General features: G+C 41.5%; 1 protein-coding gene across 1 annotated transcript in view; it reads left to right on the forward strand.

The window, feature by feature from the left end:
• The first annotated feature begins 232 nt into the window (after positions 1-232).
• The window catches only part of EXD2 (exonuclease 3'-5' domain containing 2), a 20,575-nt gene continuing 12,895 nt past the window's right edge, over positions 233-7,912 (forward strand). The window contains exons 1-2 of the mRNA XM_026849556.1: positions 233-288; positions 471-607. The gene's annotated coding sequence lies outside the window, so the exon portion shown is untranslated. The remainder of the gene's footprint in view (positions 289-470; positions 608-7,912) is intronic.

Here is a 7,912-nt window from a genome sequence, read left to right on the forward strand (position 1 = left end):
GGCGGGCAGGTGCGACCGCTGCAAGCGGGTGTCGTCCCCGGTCGAGGCGAATGGGCAGGGACCGCTCCGGGGCCGCGGGGTCTTGCGGACAACGCACCGGAGAGAGGATGAGGGAGGATACACCCCAACTGCCTGGGGTTTGTCCTTTGTAAGTGTTGAGGGATTTCCAAAAAATCACGTCTTTAGAATTTTGCTGGGTTTTTTAAAGGGCTCTTGGAGGTTTTATTGATTGTTTACTCCTGCTCCTACGCGAGCAACGCTGAAAACAGGAGGGTTGTTCCTTCTCAAGTAAGTAGATCTCTCTGCAGCCCCAGAAGACCGGGGCTTTTCTTCTCTTACCCTTCGGTATCAACAAAGCCCGAAAAGGCAGTGGGCTAAACAGGTGGAACTGTTCTCTGTTGTCCTTCGCTGTTTTACAACACCCTAACCCCTGCGTTGGTGGGGAAAAATTAACCTTTTGTCTTTCACAGGGTTCTGTCCTTCGCGTGCAACATCTGATGCCGTGTCAGACACCAGGAGTGCCGTTCCAGAGTAACGTCCGGGGGGTGCAGCACAGATCCCCTGCTCCCACCTTGCAGCATCTGACCGCACACTCCCTGCGCACAAGGTGAATAGTCCTGACCTGCAGCTTGAAACTTTCAGGTCAGTATTTCCCCACAGATGCAGGTGAACTGGCACCAGTACTTAGTTTTTGGAATATGAGGAATTAGTCTGGCAGTCCTGGCCTTCTTTGTGTGAAACTGCACCTGCTGGGACTTAAGAGTTTCCAAACTTTAAAACAAACAAACAAACAGAAGAACCCTTCCTGACATAAACTGTGGTATGGCAATATTTCTGAGTGCTGTGAGACTGCTGCTGTGCTCCTGTGACAGATTTTCAGTTGAAATTGAAAATACTACATTCTAGAAAGTCAGTTAAGTGCTTTGGGTTTCTTCTTTATTAAGATTATAGAAAGAATTTGAAATTGTACAAACCATGCTTTTTAGTTGACAACACCATAGTGTTACTTTTCATATATAACAAAAGAAAAAAATAAACTTTTCCTTTTAATTGGGGGGAAAAAAAGTAAGAAAATGTATTAAAAAAACAGAACACTTCTCAACATTTCAACTTTTTTATATAACTTTTTTCCGTATGTGATATCAGTAGGTATAAACGTCAGAACTTAATTGCGGATACAATAATAACAACTTGAGAGGAATATCCAGACACATTCTGTTAACTGTTTTCTGTTAGAATGATAATTAACAATGCTGATATTGAAGTGAAAACAACTAGTTAATCTCTTTGTATCTGAGGTATATGAAGGTTTTTTCTAGTTACAGTTGTTGATGGCCAACTATTGCTATGTAAAATATCTAACAAGTCTCAGTATAGAGAGGCAAAGACCCTGTCCATCATGATTTGTGGTTATTACCTTAGCTTCAGACACAGGTAAATTGCACTGGTATAAATCATATTTTATAGCTCTTTTGCTTGCATGCCATGGAATTCTGCAACATTACAATTATATCAGAAACTGTTGCTTGCTTCTGAATTCCCAACATAGGTAAGCGGCATTATGTTTTTCTACCCGTAGACTCTAAACCGAGTCCATCAGTTTGTATTCCATTTTCTCCTCTATAATTTTCGTACCGCTCACATCATCATATGATCTGAGAGCCTTCCAGAAATAAATTACCGAATCATAGAATCACAGACTGGTTTGGGTTGGAAGGGACCTTAAAGATCATTAAGTTCCACCCCCCTGCCATGGGCAGGGACACCTTCCACTAGACCAGGTTGCTCAAAGCCCCGTCCAACCTGGCTGTGAACGCTGCAGCTGTCACTTTTGTCACATGTGGTTCACTTTTTTCCTGAAGTGGTGTTCAGTTTAGATGTCTTCTGGTTTCTGTATTGAAATAAATAGGTGTAGGAGCCTTCAATTTGAAATGCAACACAATAAAATCTCTAGTATTTTTCCTCCATGGTCTGGATCTAGTCTCTAGGAAAGCTGTGTACTTACATGAACAAATAGAAATAAAATTATTTCCTAAACCCCCAGTTCTAGGATTTTCAGGAAAGGTTTAACTGAGGTTTTTTTTAATCACATTTGAAAGCAATCAGAAAGAAGATACCATGTTGTCAGAATTTGAAAGAAAAATTATAGAAGACTGCCAATCTGTTCTGCTAAATGCAATATTCTCTCACATGACCATAGAAGTTTAAAAAAAAAAAAGTGTTGGCAAGCATTCTTTTCACTCTCTGATTCCTTTGTCTAAATTAATTTTGAATATAACACCTCAGGAAATTCTCATGACCTATACTGGTAACATTTTCCTTTGAAAATAACATCTTGCTGTGTTAATCATGCTGGAGTGCTGTAACCTCTTTAAAACACATACGCCATTGGCCTGAGTCATGCTGAAGTAGCATCAATGAAACATCTTTTTCTACTTTAATAGGAGCCTTCTGCAACTTGGAATGGAATTGAGGTATGGACAGTACTTAGTCAAATAGAGTGGACTTCATCAAGTTACTGTTCTGTTGGGCGTGTTAGGACATGAGATGCTGTACTGAGACTGGATGTCACCAGCCAAACTGGATTAAGCCTGGCCAGACTCAGTAGGCAGAGTAAGTCAGGGTCTGTACATACTGCTTGAGCAGCTTCATTCTCTAGGGTGTTCACAGTCTCCTCCATGCCTCAAAAGTAGCATGAAATAAAACACAAAACATGTTCTGACTGGAATTTCAGCAAGTAGGGAATAGAGGGAAGGAGTCAACTGGAAAGGAAATGGGAGATGATGAACAGCATGATGACTTTCTGTAGATGCACTTGGAAATGAAGATGAGTTTGATGTAATACGGAAGAAGGAACTAGTAGAATACTTCAAATGGAGAAGTGATGTGGTCAGAGTAATGATCTACATAAACAATCTTGGGTTGTGGTTTCAGTTGCTATGCCAGGGCTGTGCACAACCCAGTCTCCCAGCAGTGCTAAATCGATCTGGATCAGGTATGACCATGGTGTCACATTGCTCTTGCATTAGCTCCTGCCCATGCTACAGAGTTTTTGTTCTGCCTCTGGAAGGACTGACAATACCTGATCTGGTTTTAATGTGTGCTGGTACAAAATTATCCCTTCAGCATTTTTTTCTGAACAAATTTGAATTGGCAGGGTAAGTTAAGTTGCGTGAGTGGTTTCTGTTTGATGGCTGTGGTGTATTTGATCATTAAAAGGAAGCCTACAGTCAGCTTTATTGTCAGATCATGACATTTACAGCAGTTGATGGTTGATGTGTTATGGGCTCTACTGAAGAGAGAGAGGTATTGGGGCAGTCTAGGTATGGAAGCAAGAGACCTCAACAAGGGTCTTAGTTGCACAGATGGATCAAAGGCCTTTGTCTTAAAGATGCAATATAGAAGAAGTCTAAAACTTAGATGTACCCTGAGTGCTAGGATCTACAAAGAGGTTTCAGAGCTGAAGGTTGATATACAAGCTCAAGTTGCAGGTACTCACAAAGATAATAAGAGGGCTTTCAGAGAAGAGAAAGAACCGTGTTTTAGCTCTGCTGAGCTTAACTTTCTGCTAGTCATGCACAGAAGAGAGAAAAAGGCTATCATATGGGTTTGGATAGAGGGAGATCACTCTGGGGAAAGGAGCAGATCTGTAAATCATCTGCAGAGAGATGTTAATTGTATTTCTATTTCAGATGAGATAATTTAGAGATAATGATGGGAGGATAAAAGGAGAAGACCAATGATACAGCTCTGTTATCGAATACTTGGAAGGATGGCTTAGGTGAAAAAAAGGTGTTAAGCATGATTGATTGTGTTAAGTCAGAGAGGATGAGGTTTAAATACTTTTTTTTTTTCAGCTCTGTTGAACCTTTGAATGGTTTTGGTTAATCCAGAGTAGAAATGGAGAAATTTGGACACTGATAGTTAAGGTGTCTATGGAGTGAGTCTAGAAGTGAGAGAGAGCAGTTATTAGGAAAGTGGGTCTGAGTCAAGGCTTTTATTAATTTATTTTTACCATTTTTTTTTATTTTTGAAGGGAAATGGAAACGAAGGAGGGTAAACCAATTAGACTACGTCATATTTTAGCCATATCATTTAAAAAAAATTAATTTTGCTTATGAAATTTATTCCCTCTAGTGGCAATTAGATGGTTTCTGGGCTTTTCTTCTTTTCCTCACTAATTTCATGGACCAGAAAGGTGGGAAGCACAAGCGTTGTTCTCTCAGGTGTCTCCCCTTAGAGCTGTTCAGCTAAAGATGTAGCTTTAACATGCTGCTGAGCCAGTCTAATGACTTGTGGCCACTGAAAGGTGGATTTATTTTTCTCAGTCACGTGTTCTGTCCCTTTCTTTGTGCTGATGCTGCTACTTATTGGACCTGCTTGTCTGCTGTTTTACGGAGTTCATTTGGTTCATGAAGTGTCTAGCACAGGCTAGTCAGGAGTGCCCTGTGGGGAGCAGAGTTTTGGGAGATGAGGGATGTCACATTCTTAGCAGTCATGAACTGTGAGGCCTTCTGTGTGCCTTCTGGAACTGAGTCACTGGGATAAATTAAGCAGCTCTTCAAGAAACGGAATTGTGAAATTCCTCTCTATTCCTACATAACCAATGAAAGAGCTGGCAATTAATAAATAAGTTGATGATGATCAGTGTTAATACAATTCATCCTCATAGGATCAATCTGGTAGCTCACACCTCTGAGCATTTTTTTCAGATTCTTTGTGAAACCTGGCAGTGAATTACCAGTAAGTTACCACCGACTCATCTTTTGATTCAGGATGTTTTTCACTGAGATCTGGCTCTATGGTGAGATAGTTCAAGGAGTTAAACCAGAAGAAAACTCTGGGCTTTTGTGGTGCTAGCTTCCTGCTTGCTTAATTGCTTGAATCAAACTGGCTTCAGTGTTTGCAGAAGTGGGGCATCAGAAGAATGCCTACAGGTAGAAGGAGGAAGCAGAATCTCCTTTTCACCAGGAGCTAATTCTTCTATCCACCTTGTTGCAATGTGGAACTCCACCTTTAGGATGTGGCCTCACAGCTGATTGATCTCATTCAGACTTTTTGATGAAAGAAGTGGCCCTACTGCCTTCCTGGTATCAGCCCTGTTAGAACAAACCCTGCTCAAAATGACTTGCTGAATATGTAGTCATGGGGTTACTGGTGTTGACATTGAAGATAAATCACATTAGGAGTTGAAATGTGAATTTGGCTTTCTCCTGTAGCTTGGGATGGGGCCCCAAATAGAGAGTTATTAATGAGCTAGCGGGGACTACACACAGCTCTCTGCTTATTGTCTGCTAACAGCAATTTAAGTCTTGACTGGAGCTTCTTTCTTCTCATATTCTACAATCATTGATTTACCTTTGAACACTGAGTCATTTACCCTAGTCTTCTCCCTGTTAAAGGGTGAGCTAATGTGATTATATATTGGGTTTTTTTAATATCTTGATCAGCAGAACAAGCAAAGCCTGGTTTCCTAGGTTAACCTGATGTGGCATTGCTGTGTGGATTCACATGTATGTTCAGCAGTGTCTGCACATGCTTGCTATTTTATCAGTGACAGCTTTATTAGGATCTGTTTCATTGATTTGGCTTTGTATTTCATAGAAGTTACCATTGTTCAAATGTAGATGGAATTGGGCAATGGCTTAAACATGCTTTTTGGTCAAGGAAAGGAGGGAAGAAAGGGGACCTGTAGGCAGAAACAACAATTGACAGTAATTGCATAAGCCTGCTTTCCTTAGGAAATTGGGCTAAAAATTAATCTTTTGACAGGGACCTCAACAGAGATCTCAGATCAGGCTACAGAGACGGAAAGAAAAGTACATCTTGCTGTTTGCCATGTAAAGGCTTCCAGTTACCTGCTGCAACAGATTTCTCATAAGTAAGGCTAAGCCAGTGGTTGGTGATTACTCCCTTGGTTACCTTCTCATCTTCAGCAATGTCCCAATCAGGGTCTGGAAACTTGTTTATTTTTTGCCAGAGTGCACTCATGCATCAGTTGTTTTCATTTATTTTTAACTTAACTTTTATACTTTAATAAATGGTCGTGTAGGTAGTCATATAAGCTGTTAAAGATACTTGTGGTTTACAGGACTCTTGTTTATGTCAGTGATGCCATGAAAAATAAAGGCTTTAAATGCAGCCAAGGATACAGTTCTGTTACTGTAGAAAAACTAGACTCAGGGGTACCATTATATAGCATCTTCTCTGTAATACTTTCACTGTGTAATAAATGCTGGAGTATTTTATTGTTTTCCTCTCTTTTGTAACTTTACACTTAAGCTCCTATTACCTTAGAAACAAAAAAAAAAAAATTGTAAAAGGAAAAAATGTCCTGTTTCAGATTTCTGGGTGGATGCCAGTTAATTACAAATGGATCCAGCTATGAACAAACTTTACAGGTTTGTTCAGATTTGGTTGCTATTCTGGGTTCATCTTGAGTTCTCTTAAGAATGATTTGTCTACCCCGTAGCAGGGCAGCTGGATCCTGGAGCCCAACCACATCAGCTGCTTGGGTCTCCTTCCAGTCACTTGGGCCTTGAAATAAGTCTGTCATGTCCCCAGATGTAAACTTTTTTCCTTGAACTAGTTTACAGCTGGATCAGTTCCCTAATTCTCTGGCCCTGTAATTACAGAAATGCTGCTGCTGAATTAAGGAGCGAGCGGTCCATCAGGTTGAACAGGAAATGTGGGATTAGCCTTCCAAGTGGCTGTCCAGGTTTGTTAGATAACAGTGACCATGTAGAGCAAATGTGGAGGGAGGGGGGTGTGTGTGTGTGTGTGTGAATAAATATAAAAATGGATAAAAATTTCCTCACTGTAGAGCAGGATCGAGTGTCTTTGCAGAAAGACTTATTGTACGGAAGCTGTAACTCTCAGGTATAAAACATTTGTACCTTCAAAACACAGACCCAAGTCAATGGAAAACAAACTTTCCTCATGTGACCCCACCAGACATGATTGCACCATCTTGGCTTAGACCAGGCCTGTAGAACAAGCAGCTGTTTAATGGCCTGGTCATCTTTTTTCTGACAGGGAGAGTGCCTTATTTGCTCAGATAAGTGTTCTTCTGGAAAACAGCTGTGTTCCGTGTTTGCTATCAATTGGTCCCTACCGCATTCCAGAGTTTAAAAAAAAGTATGGAAAAAAAAGTGAGCATTCACCTAGACAGAAAAAACACTGCTTCTATAGAGGCTTTCCCCGGTGACAGCCATTAGCTGCTTTACTGCATCCCTTGGACAATCTGTCTACTAAATACCAGGTCACTGCTAGAGAGATCCTCCTACCCTCAGGATTACAAGTGGCAAAGCTAAAACAAAATTAAATTTGACGCTGTCAAATTGCCAAAGCAATTTATAACAGTATTTCCTGTGGTTTTAATGTCTCGAAGAACAGATGCAGCTAGCTGGGGTTCTAACAGCACGAAAGTTAGGAAATACTGGGAATTGCAAAGGAATTGGAAGACACAGGGTGCTCAGATCCCTTTCAGTTGCAATGGAATGTGGGCTGGAAACTTTGGTTTTTGACAATCTTGATCTCAAGACATGGTGATGATAGACCTGAAGGTGGCAGCTGGCCGTACACTTGCTGTTCCTGTGTTGTGGTGTCACGGTTCTAACGTTCATACTTTTTTCCCCACCCAAGAGCTTTGCCATAATTATGCCTCTGTTAAAATCTTAATCCTTTCCACTTGATTTTTCTCCCTTTTGTTTTCTTCCAGTTTGCCACTTTGGAGGTGGCTACGATTTGCTTTTCAGTTTTCCGCTCTGCCTTTGTTCTGTCCCTTCCCCTCTTCCCCGCTGCCTCCGTGCCCTGGCTCCCGCGTCGCCTCCCCAGCGCAGTGGTGCTGGCTGCCCCGCGGGGCTGGCCGCGGGTGCGGCGGGGGGGCCCCGAGTGACCGCGGTGGCAGGCC

This window comes from Athene cunicularia (genome assembly GCF_003259725.1).
Source record: "Athene cunicularia isolate RWA chromosome 5 unlocalized genomic scaffold, athCun1 chr5_part1, whole genome shotgun sequence".
In the NCBI taxonomy this organism is placed as follows: domain Eukaryota; kingdom Metazoa; phylum Chordata; class Aves; order Strigiformes; family Strigidae; genus Athene; species Athene cunicularia.